Genomic DNA, 13,224 nt, shown 5'->3' with positions numbered 1-13,224 from the left:
ATCACTTCATATTGAAGCCTCTAAGCTTGACAAATCAATGAAAGGTAAAAAGAAAAGTGTGAATTTTAGGAGAAATGTATTGCTTTATGTACTCAAAGCTAAATTTAACTATATCATGAATAGGCAAAAAAACAGAAGCAGTGATCTTAGGCCTAAAAAAAGTTGTTACACAGATAATGCTGAAATAAACAGATATTCATATGAGCTTTCTTTCCAGAAACACAATCTCTCCACTTCAATTTTATTTAGCAGGGTTTTCACTATGCCTATCTGCTTCAGGTCTGACAGTTTCAACTAGTAGACTGCTGTACATAATTCTTCCAATGATTTGGAAATTCTGTGTAGTTGACAAGATACACTAATTATTGTGATTAACTTAGTGATGGCTCTAAATAAGAAATTGCCATGTGTTTAGGAGGGTTCACCAATAGGCTAAAAAGTAAATATTCCCTAAATTGCCATTGTTATACTATTAAAATGAGATTCGCAAGAGATTACTTCTTTCCTCTTCTCTTAATTAGTAATGTCTTTCAGAATTATAGATTTACTCGTATACGTGAAACCTAAAGCATGAGAAAAAATTTACTCTAACTTGAAAGATTTGTTGATTTAGATGGACAACCTGCCATTGGGAGAAAGAGCGGAAATTGACATTAGTGACATCAAAATTTAAAGTGTGTTATTATTTGAAACATTTTAATTGTATATTTTTATGCTCATGTCCAGAACAATAGGATAAGCTGAAAAAGGAATAAAAGGACTAAAACAAAATAAAAATCACTGATTTGCAATGAGAAGTACAAACAAATCAGAGGATACAAGGAGAAATAAAAGTAGGACTAAAATATTTTATCAAATAGGAGTTGAAAAAGAACTACCGAGGAAGAATTCTAACCATGAATGGTTGAACAGAGAAAGGCAATGTAGTGTCGAACACAGCACTCAGGGATGAGAGCTCCAGTAGAAGCAGAGACTCCCAGCGTGGGATGGGAAAAGAAACAGGCACCTTCGGTTTCAAGAGAAATATGGAGTACAAGGATGCCTAAAAGAAGAGTTCTAACAATCCAATGTGTACTTCATAGCTCAAAATCAATTTCAAAATAGATGTAGTTAATTTAAGTAGCATCTCTTCTCACTTCCTTTGCTTGATTTCTGATAGAAGCTTAATTAGCTCTGAAATGTATCGGTAAGTGAATAAGTGCAGCCTGCCCCTGGATAAACAGCAGCAGCAGCCACAAGAAAACATGGTCATCCAATCTAAACACTGAGAAACTTATTGGTATTACTCCTAATTGACTAGAATTAGAACTGTTTTATAAGAGGGATTTTCAAGAGTTACATTTTAAGGAGAAAGTTAAAGCTCTGACCTTAATCAAAAGAAGAGAGGATACTTAAAATTACACCTGTTTGTTAGAGAGCATTTGATGTGTATGTATATTTACATACACAGTCACTATATACATTACAGTAAACAATTTTACAGTAGAAGGAGGAAAGAGGATCAAGAGAGAGGATAGGGAAAAATAAATTTAAGTCAATTTTAGAAAGCTTATAAGACAAAATAGGTTTTAAAGAAACAAAGTATAAAATGAATGCAATTTTGTGGGGAATGAATAAAGGAACTGTATCAGCCAATACTTAAATTATTCCACAGGAATCTCAGATTCAGCATAGTTAAGACTATACCTTTGATCATTAAATTTGTCCTCCTAAAGCCAATCTGACCATTGTGCTATAGTCCTCAACCCAGGAAACACCACCACGTCCAACCCACAAATCACACTCACCTTCTGACCCTCCCTCTCTGCTCCGTGCAGAATCACATCACCTTCTAACTGTCTGGGCTGACTGTAACTGCCCATGTCATGTTTAAGACCCTCGTCTTTCCTTTATGACTAGCCTTCACACCTAGTCTCCCCATCTAACAGTCTGACATCTGTACTGCAACCAGAGTTTACAAAAACTAAATCTAATTAAGTCAGTCTCCTGTTTAAAATCACTTGGTTACATATCATCACATAAAAGATACAATTTAAAATCTCAGCTTTCGATTCCAGGGTCCTTGTCCATTAGTATCTGCCTATACACCCAGCATGATTTCCTGTTAAATCCTCATTCACACCCTAAACTCCTATTATATTGAGCCAATATTCAATTCTCTTTTCTGTATCTCAGTGGCTTTTCATACATTGTTGAAGCTGCTGAAACTCTCTTTAAATTTCATATGCACCCTCTTTTCTCCCCACCTGCTTCTTCACATGTCTGGGTAGCTCATAGTTGTTCTTTAACAAATTGCTCAAGCATCATTTCTGGGAAGTCTTTCCTAACTGCCTCTTCCCTCTTCTGCCTTCCTGTATTCCCACACTACCATCAAAATATGTGTGTGTATATATATAATACACACTTACACACACACACACACACACACATATTTTTTTTCCTTTGGAAGTTTAAGTCCGATTTATTCACAAAATAATCCTCCTTTAAGTACACAGGTTAATGAGTTTTAACAAGTGTAAATAGTCTTAAAATATACACCACAAACAAGATACAGGGTAATTCCATCACCCACTATGTCCTTTTACTATCAATCACCTCTCACCGCATCTAGACCCTGGCACACCTCTGATCTGATTTCTGTCCCTACAGTTATTCCTGTTCCAGAAGGTAATATAAATGGCTTAGCTATGTGACAATTTTTAGCTGGTTTCTTTTGCTTAATATAATGCCTTTGAGATTTATTTATCTTTTCCTATGCATTAGTAGTTTGTTCCTTCTTATCACTATGTAGAATTCCATTGTATGAACTGTTACAGTTTGTTTTTCAATTCATTAATCAGACATTTCGGTCATTTGCAATTTTGAGGTATTTTGAATAAAATTGTCATGAATATTCAGGTACAAGTCTTTAGGGGGACAAATTTCATTTCTCTGGGTAAATACCTAGGAGTGGGATTTAGTTCAATTGAATGTTTAACTTACTATATAGTAGCTATCATTTTTATACACTATAGTTTATATTCATTATAATCTAGCATAGTGTTTTCCAAAGTAGCTATAGCATTTTTCATTCCCTCCAAGACTGTATACAAATTTGAGTTATTCTGCATCTTGGCTGGCATGTCTAGATTCAGCCAATCTAGTGGATGTGTTTATACATCACTATGGTTTTAGTTTCATTTCCCTAATGAACCGTGATGTTGATGATCATTCATTTAGTTATATTCCAAAAGTAGACCTTCGTTGCTGAAGTGTCTGCTTAAAATGTTTCCCATTTTATTAAATTGTACCGGTTCATTTTATATTATTGAATTGTATACATATATACAATCTTATAACTCAGTACTCACATACACATGCATATGTATTTACATATGTCTTTATGTATACATGCATGCATGTATATGTGTATAATATGCTGGATATTAATCTTTCATGAGTAATTTGTTTTGTTTTTTTCCAGACTGTGAGTAGGCTTCTCATTTTCTTAAGTGTCTTCAGAAAACATAAGTTTTAAATTTTGACTACATTTAATTTTAATATTTTTATCATTCATGTTTTGTTTCCTAAGAAATATTTGGGTAGCCCAAGTTTATAAATTATCTTTCCTAGGTTTTCACCTAAAAAAATGCAATTTTAGATCTATGATACATTTCAAATTCAATTTTAGATAGTGTGATATACAGTATGTTTTTACAAGAGATAATTAATTGTTCCATTTGTTGCAAGCATTACCCTTTCCCCATGAATGACTCTGCACCTCTTTTGGAAGACAACTGGCCACATACCTGTGGGTTTATTTTTGGACTCTCTTCTGTTCAAGTTATATATTTGCATACTCTTACACAAATGCCACATTTTTTTTTGCTCTATCTTTATAGTAAATGTTGAAATCAGATAGTGTAAGTCTTTTTCTTTTTCAAAAATATTTTGAATTTCCACATCTATTAAAATTGTAGCTTCTTCAATTGCAGAAAATACAGACTACTGGGATTTTGAGCTTAAGTTCAATATATAGAGCAATTTAGAATGAAAATTTAATTTCTTTTGGCAATGGTTTCTATGTTTCAGGGTACATATATTGCGCATTTCTTCTAGGTTATTTTTTCCAAAATTATTTAATATACTTAGATGGTATTTAGTTTCAATTTACAACCATTCATTGTTTAAATATAGGGATACAATAGTATGCATATTGCTTTGAATCTTTTGATATTGATAAATTATCTTATTGCATCTAGTTGTTTCTATATGTACTTACAGATTTCCTATATAGAATACTGTCATCTGGAATGTCATCTTATTTCTAATATTTTTTTTTTTCTAACACACAAGACTGTGTCCAACTCATCAGGCTAGGTGTGGTTCCTTATTCACCATCAAATAAGGAATAACTGGGTAAGTCTGGTGTGAGTAGTCCTGAACGATTCTGCCCTTTCCTTGGGTTAGCTTTGGCCTGAATAAATTGGTGTTTCTCATTAATATGTGCCAGTAGAATGGGGCTGTATGGAGTCCTTAGACTTAACAGACCCCAGAGAGTTTGGAGGGGAAGAAGGCCCCGGTGATTAATTCTCCCCTGGCCCGTTCAAGAGCCTGCTCCTCCGCCTCTCCCGGGGTTCAGGGAGTTCCTCCAGTTTTCTGCTCCCACCCAGGCAGAGGCGGCTCGTGCCCAGACAAGCGTACTCCATCCTCTAGGCAGGTGGGGGTCCGCAGCTGGATGGCCAGCATAAGGACAAGCTTGGCCAGCTGTCTGGCAGTGCGGCGTGGACAAGCTCAGCCTCTCGGCTAGAACTTACCTCGGCCATGAAGAGACGCATCTCGCTCCTTGACGGGTTCTCCTTTCACTGAAAGGCCTGAAAGGCTCCACCACCTCGGGGCTCACGTCCTTTTTCCAACTTCCCACCAACGGCAGCCTCACCAGATCAGGGATCCATGAGTCCGCCCTGCGCAGGGACAGACCACAGATGCAGCCAGCACTGGAGACTGCGCGACTGCTCCATGGTCCTTGCAGCCGCCGCGGCCGCTCAGCCTTGGCCCCTACCTCAGACACGGCTTGGGGCCGCGCTCGGGTGGGGAAGCATGGTCCTCGCGTGCTGAGGCATGCTGGGAAATGGAGTTCATGGATTGGAGGTGGCCGGAGCAGGCCACGTGATGTCCCAACGGTTCGAGGGATCTCTAGTAGCGGTTTCTCCGGAGCCGCGACGGTCAGACGCTCAGAGACAGAGGGAAGTAAAGACTAAGGTAGTTCTTGCGGTTTGGTTATCCAGTGGATGTTACTGTCAACAGTCCTAGTCTGACTCCTCTATTTCACATAAAAGAAGTTGGTAGTTTGGTACATTTGTTGAAAAAACTATATTGTGCACCAGACCCAGTGCTGAAGGCTGAGAAATAAAGACAAGCCCTGTCCTCAGGATTCCAGGTAAGTAAGCATGTGCTACAAGCTATGATGGGAGTAAGCACGGGATGCTAAGGAAACATTAGTTTACAGACTTGAGGGAGGAGAAAATTGAAAAGAGGAGATGGAGGGTCTGGAAGAGACAGCGTGAAAATTACTTTGTGGCCCCTCTTAGCCTCCCTGGGGCAGCAGCACTTGCGAAGGCTAGGAGGAAAGAGAACTTAGGGGTGTCGTTCCCTCCATGTTAGGGTGAAGTTAAGTGTAACTGGAGCTCGGAGAGCAGCATCGATGGCCGGGTATGCCAGAGAGCAGACAGCAGGGAAGACACAAGGGCCACGGCCAGGCTAGGCCTCATCTGCCTTCAGTGGTTTTGTTTGAATTCCAGGAACAGTGGGAAACTAGTGATTTTAAGTCAGGATGTGACAGGATTACATTTCCCAAAGACAATACACAACTTTTTAATTTTTTGAGATTATATTTTATATCTTTAAATATAATTTTATAGATTGCTTTATATACTCTTCTAAGTATTTCCCCCAGCTTATAATTTGGAAAGTTGAACACTACAAAGCAACACCCCTTGTACTGCTGGATTCACCTCTTTTTACATTTATATGTATTTATTATATACATATATACTTATATAATTTATATATGCATATTTATTTATATTTATATACATGAATAAACTATTTTTTAGAGTAGTTGGGGGCATACTGAAAAATTGTGCAGAAAGTTCCCATATAGCCCCTCACTCTCCATCACACACACTTTCCCCTATTACTAACATTTTACATCAGTGTGGTGCATTTGTTGCCACCGATGTGCTTCATAACTTCTGCTATTCTGACAAGTATGTAATTGTATGTATCCAACATTACAGAGTTATACAGAACTATTCTACTGCCCTAAAAATCACCTGTGTTCCACCTAATCATCCCACCCTCCCTCCAAACCCCTTGCAGTATTTATTTTTCCTTTGACTCTCACTTACCATACAATGTTTCATAGAACTGGTGAGTGGACGTCTTATTTTGTTTCTGATGATAAGGGAGAATCGTTCACCATTACATATGAAGTTATATGTGATTTTGATAAATACCCTGTAACAAGTTGAAGAATTTCCCACTAATTCTAATTTTTTGAGAAATTTTATTATGAGTGGTTATTGATTTTTTAAACGTTTTCAGCATGTATTAAAATGATCATGCGATTTATTGAAATCATATGGTTTTTCTCCCTTATTTTTTTAATGTGGCAAGTTACACTTATTCATTTTTAATTGGTTCTGGTGAAATACACTTGTTCCCAATGTATTTTCTTCTTCTGTTTGCTAATTTTCTGTTAAGCCTGTTTTTTTCTTTATCAGTGATGGATATCAGTCTTTAATTTTCTCTTTGACATATCTTGGTCTGGATTTGGTATCAGTTGCTAGCCACATAAAATGAGTTTGGTTATGTACCTTCTTTCTTATTTTTTTCCAAAAGATTTAGTGAAAGAGTGATAAGTCTTCTTTAAATGTCTGATGGGTTGGACCAAAGATGCCATCTAGGCCTGAAGTGTTCTTCATGGAAAACTTTTAAGTTAAAAATTTAAGTTTCTTACCAAATGTAGCACTACTAGGATTTGCTGTTTCTTCTTGCATCAACCTTTTGATTTGTATCTTTCAAGAAATTTTTCCAACTCATGTAATTTGTGGAATTTATTTGCATGAAATTGTGATCATATATTTTTTACTTAATGATTTCAATGTATGTGACATTTGTAGTAATGGCTCTTCTTTTATTCCCATTATGGTACCTCCATAGTCTCTCTATTTTTGACTAGTCCAACTAAAGGCTTTTAAGTTTTGTTGATCTTTTCAGAATAACTGCTTTGGGTTTTAATATTTTTTCTCTTTTTTTTGTCTTTTTCCTATTTGGTTGAATTTTCTTTTTTTTTTTCTTTTTTTCTATGTACTCTGAACTTACTTTGCTTTTGTTTCCTAGCTTTTTTAAGAAGTAGAAGCCTAGATTGTTGATTTTGGATGTTTCTTCTTAATTAATATAGACATTTAAGTCTATAAATTTCCCTGTATTTAAGTACTGTGTAATATGTAAACATAAATTTTGATTCATTGTTTTTTAGATCATAATGTTTCAGTTTCCTTGTGGTATTCTCTCTGACCTATGGGTTATTTAAAAATGGATTTATTTAATCTTTAAAGTAATTATATGTTGGACAATGTCCTCTTTTCTGGTTTTTCTATAGTGGAAAGTAAATCTAACCCATGCATGTTATTTCTCCATGGAGAAGTCCTTTTTGTGACTTTTTAATGTTGGGAGTATTTTCCATAATTTTATTTATTTACTTTAAGTAAGAAACCAGAACATCAATTTCTTAGGTTTTCTTGCAGTTAGAAAAAAACAAAACAAAGACAAAAAATCTAAACCCAACAAACAGAGTCACCAGTGTGTGACCTTGATTCAGAGGTAAGCAATGTGATGTGGATACATTAAAAAATCTGTTTTTTCTAGTGATGTCGGTTACAAAAACATACAATTTTGGGGGTTGAGTGCCTGAGGTTTTGATACCCATTTCCCAGTTTCAGCAATGTAGTTTTATTGTTTTCTTTAGTCAGATAGCCTTTAAACCTAATATCTGATCCCAGAGATTTTGTTAGATACTCTAATTCTGGGGGAAAAGTGTGTTCCCAGCCTGAGGCAAATATTATCCACAGATACCTTTTAATTGCTTTTCTACCTGAACTAACTGGGGTGGCTTCTGTTGTTTTCAAATAGAAACCTCTGGTTAAGGGGTCATTGTGTTTTCTAAATAATTTGAAAGTCAGTTAATTGGCTTTTAAGCAGAAATACATAACAGTTTGTCTGTGTTTCAAGACAGACCAGAACAGTGTTTGCACTTGAAGAGTACTGAGAAAATACTAATGAATTGATGCACATATGTTGTTAGAATATACAGTCATTCATAAGATTGACTTTGAGTATGAAAATTTGTTCTATTAAGTAATCACAATCTGTATAACATAAATTTTGTTTGCTGATGTATTTTAGCCTCCAAACCTCTTATATTGTATCTTTATTCTAAGTATACCAAATAGTTATGAAAAGAGTCTGGCATAATATGAGAGTATGTGAAGTATTGTCTCTGACAATGCATTTCAAATTGCCACCATGAAAATTTATTTGAAATAGTCCACTTTAGCACCTAATTTGTCTATTACTGTTTGTGTATTATCATTACTATTATTCTTAGGAAGAAAGAACCATCCCTGACAAATGACTTCAGAGCTTGCTTGTCCTTCAGTTCAACTCCATAATTATGCATGTGAAGCTATGTATGGGTCAGCTGCACAGTTAGTTCCCAGTTAAGAGATTTCTTAACTTTAATTTTCAGAATGTGATAATTATTGAGGCCTAGTTGTCTTGTTCTAGAAATATGAAACTTCAGCACATTTACTCCACAGAATTGCACTTTTATTGATTTTTAATTAAAAAAACATTTTGGTGGTGGTTTAGTAGGGCACTGTTAGGTGTAGGCACAAAAGTGAAAATGCCTTGTATCTTCCATTTGTTTTATTATTCCATTTTATAACTCCCTCTGTATTGTTCTGTGCCTCAGAAGTGTGAGTCTCATGAAATGTAGCATTTGAAACACTTTTGTTGTCGAATGGGTAGCACCAGTGGGGCGTCAGAGGGTAGAGGAAGAGAGAGAAATGGTTCTTCCAACAACTCCTGCTTCCTGTATGTGGTTGGTATGGTTGGTTGTGGATAGGTTCCTCTACTGTTGCTTGTTCTGCAACCAGAGTTTTCTTTCTGAAAACAGCTCCCTGCCTTTATCCATGCAGACTTAAAAGTGGTACTGTTTTCCCTCCAGCTAGCTCCAGTGTGTGGAACCCTCCCTTGTTATTCTTCCTTAACCTTGCCCAACAACTCCATAAACAGTGTTTTCCCTGAATTATTTAATCACCACCTTTGAGTGGATGGACTGTTTTCCTGCTGGGACCTTCACTAATAAAATGATTAGACCAGCAATGGCCACAGTAAATGACTTCCAAATGGAAATCTTTTAATAAGTTACTCTCCCACTTGCATATATATTTGATGAGTACATGGATCAAGTTGCACATATGTTTGATAGGCACATAGATATCTTTATTGTGAGAAAAACATGAAAAAATGTTAATCCATGGCTTTCAGTTACATATATTGAGGCATCATAGTTACTCAAATTCTCACTGTTTGTGATGTGGAAATATAGAATGTAGTCAGTACCAACTCTGGATGTATAAACACTACAGTCACAAAGGCCCTTTGCTTGTAATTTAATACTCTCTATTCACCCTCTTGAAATTCCTAATAATTTTATCTTGGAATTTGTGTTATGTGAGTGAAGTCCCATGATGATGGAGCATGTGCCAGGGCCTTAGAGCTTCAGTTCACATGCAGTTCTGCCTTCCCTGCCTCTCTACCTCCCTCTGACTGGTTCTTGGCCACCTGTTCCCCTGCCAATGCAGAGTGACTGCTGCCCTGCCCTACCCAGGTGGGAACCTAGGTGCTGGCACAGGAGAATAGAGGTCAGGTGTGCACACTCTGCATCACTGTCACAGGGCAGGTCCGGACTTGGCCACAACTTCCACCATGTCTGAGCAAAATGTGACACGTAGTAACAAATCAAAGCATCCATGATAGTTTCTCTATCCACAAAATAAAGAAAAACTTTTTTTCAGGTTTCTACAGAAGCCTGCATTTTTATTTTGCCCTGAACCCCACCAATCATATAGCCAGCCAGCCACAAACATGCTGTAAGTGGAGAGCAAGGTTTTAAAAACAAAGTTTCTAGAACACATGTAGTTACTATTGTTAATAATAATGATTAAAAACAGTTAAATTATGTGCTGCAGTTCCTAACCAAACTAGAGTGTGTACACAAAGAAAAGAACAATGAAAAAAGCTTTGAATGCTCAGATAAAAGCATAAGAGGAAAATTGGAAGACCTCTAAAGCAATCTTCAAAAATGCCTTATCTCCAATAGTAGATATGGCTGAAAATCAATCTCAAGGCCTGAATATGAGTTTTTAGATTCAGTACCAATTATGTGCTCAGCTTGACACATCTGTTACACTGAAGCAGAAGTAGGCAAACTATTGCCCAAACCTGGCCCACTACCAGCTTTAAAAGAAAAAGTTTTGTTTTATTGGAACACAGCTGTTCCCATTCATCTGTGCATTGTCAATTGGTGTTTTCTAATGGCACAATTGGACAGTTGCAATAGAGAATGTAGGCCAGAAAAGCCTAAAATATTTACTTGCCAGCCCTTTACAGATATTAGGATAGCTCAGACCAGAAATACAAGGTTTGGACCAGAAATTTGAGATTCCTGTCACCCAAAGTCTTAGTGAGTTTGGTGAGTTTGAAGTCTTAGTGCTTAAAGAATTATTGAGTCAGAGAATATAGAGTCTCCTAGTTATGTGGGTTTCTCATGTCTGTAAACCAAGAGGCAGAGATGGTTCTAATTGCACTGGCCAGAATTATTGATAGACTGATTACTGAGCAGTCATTGGGTTTCTACCAGACAATGGGACCAAGGAGGGCTCTGCCTAGAACCTAGCAGATTCAATATTTGAGCTGATTGTGATGCAGCAAATGTTAACTCAAACAGGTTTATTTCAGTGCTTAGAATTGTGTGGTATGACACAACCTAAAATACACAGCATTAGCTTTGGGACCAGATGGCAGGTGGAAGTCAGAAGAGCCTCAAGGACAGTGGGAAAGCTTAAAGGGCAGCAAAGAAACTGATATTGAAAACCCAAAAGACCTTAAGTTCAAAGAGAGGAAAATGTTTTAAAGCTGGAGGAAATGCTATCCTTGTTAAATACTGGCAGAAATTTAGTAACAGTGTTGTATGGAATAACATGGAAAATAGGAAATGTTCCTAGTAGACTTGGTGATCTAAATAAACAGATTTCTAAGTGGGATAATTGAGGCTGCCTTCTGGCTTTCTTCTGCTTTGTATGATAGAACATGATAAGAGAAAGATGTGTGAAGAATGAGCTCTTAAATAAAATGAAGCAAAGACGTGCTGGGTACAAAAATAAAAGTGTCTTATCCCAAGTACCTCCTGAGAGCAGAAGGGCTTCAGGCTGTAGAAGAAACCCAAGGGAACACTATTCTGAATCTTTTCTAAGATATCAGAAAGATCTTAGGCAATCTTATAGAACTATTTAAACATAAAAGGGTCCTGTAGGGATTTTGTATATCAAATGGAATCACACTGTTAAACAATAAGGCTTCAAAGAATCATAAAGATTGTGTCCCATAGCAGCATCACGGGGAGCCAAGGTAGAGAAGGACTTACCTTAATAAGATCTATGGTTGTAGCTTTAATCTAAACCAGTAAACCCAAGTTTGATTCACAGAAATTTTACAACATTTTGGAAGTTATGCTGGTAGAAGTACCACTAGCTTGTACTAAAAGTACTTGAGACCTCAAGAAATGAAAAGAGGACTTTAGGCACTTGATCTAAAGTTAGAAAGCTGGATGAGAAAACTATATAGGAGTAAAGACTGATAATTTCTTATGAAAAAGGAAAGGTGGATTCAGAGGACAGAGCTAATAATAATAGTCAACAGGGCAGAGCCAAAAGCCAAACAGAATCATTCTCAGGGAGTAGGTCTGAGCCCTAATCAAGGGATTGGCAACTTGTACCAGATATATTTCCAGATATCTGTGGGACAGTGACTTCTGTGTGAATCTTATCTCCCACCCTTTGAGTGAAAGATAGACTTTTCTGACATTGTGTGTCAGTGGAGGGACAAAAACTGGTCTCTCTAATTGGGAGTTCTTTATGTTTAGAGGAACTGTACTCAGCATAGCCTGGGAACCACATTTAAGGAGTGCATATGGATCTGTACCTGATGTAGACAACAGTATTCAGGACTCAAGGTAAGACTGATCCAGAGAGAGATGTTACTTTGGAGTGGGGAGTTTTAAAAGTGGGTGAGAGTCTTTTGCATGTTGTTGGTATGTATGTAATTTTTAACCAGAGAACCAAGTCTGTCAGTTTAAAATATGGCCACTAAATTCATTCAGCTTTGTTCCATTGGGAGGTGGATTCCGTCTATCCTCTTCTTGCTTAGAGTGTTACATTGCTTGAACAGTAGTACATGTTAGAATTGATATGTGGCAATAGGACAGTGTCGAGGTCCATGGTTTAGGATTCTGGCAGCTTGCATTTTCTGTCTGTCCGGTTGTACTCTTTTATCTCAGCCACCATGCTGCATGGGAGCTGGGGCTGTATGTAGAGGTCCTATGTCGGTATTATGGCTGACAGCCACAATGTTAGATCTCACCTGCAAGACATATAACTGAAGAAGACTTTAAGCTGAATCTAAACATATCCCCCATTGGGCTGACCACCACATGATAATCTTGGATAAAAATTCCTGAGTTGACCTGAGTCAACCCCAAGAATGATGAGAGATAATGAAATTATTCTTTATTGTAGGTCATTAACTTTTAGACTGGTTTGTTGTGTAACAGTTGGAAATCGCAGTGGTGATTATCTCTAAAAAATAAATGGTCTTTCAAAATGTCTCTATTATAATTATCATACATGCAATTAACAATAATGAGAACAAAAATTAATTTTTGATAAAAATTTACATACATGCTCTGTGATAAATATACCATCACTCTATCTTCCATAATTAAGACTCAATATACTAGACAGAAAGGGCTGTATCTAAGACAGCTACTGGTAATTCAAAGACCCTTCATTATCCTTAGCCATCCAGGAATAAATTTTGTTCATTAGACCTTACACACTA

General features: G+C 36.8%; 1 long non-coding RNA gene across 2 annotated transcripts in view; it reads right to left on the bottom strand.

Moving 5' to 3' along the window:
* Positions 1-5,065, bottom strand: part of LOC140844259 (uncharacterized) — an 82,123-nt gene extending 77,058 nt beyond the window's left edge. For both annotated transcript variants that reach the window (XR_012122408.1, XR_012122409.1), the window contains exon 1: positions 4,797-5,065. This is a non-coding gene — a long non-coding RNA (uncharacterized lncRNA). The remainder of the gene's footprint in view (positions 1-4,796) is intronic.
* Positions 5,066-13,224: the final 8,159 nt, after the last annotated feature.

Source organism: Manis javanica, chromosome 11 (genome assembly GCF_040802235.1).
Source record: "Manis javanica isolate MJ-LG chromosome 11, MJ_LKY, whole genome shotgun sequence".
Classification (NCBI taxonomy): domain Eukaryota; kingdom Metazoa; phylum Chordata; class Mammalia; order Pholidota; family Manidae; genus Manis; species Manis javanica.
Note: the sequence above shows the minus strand (reverse complement) of the source record. Positions and strands in the feature narration are given on the sequence as shown.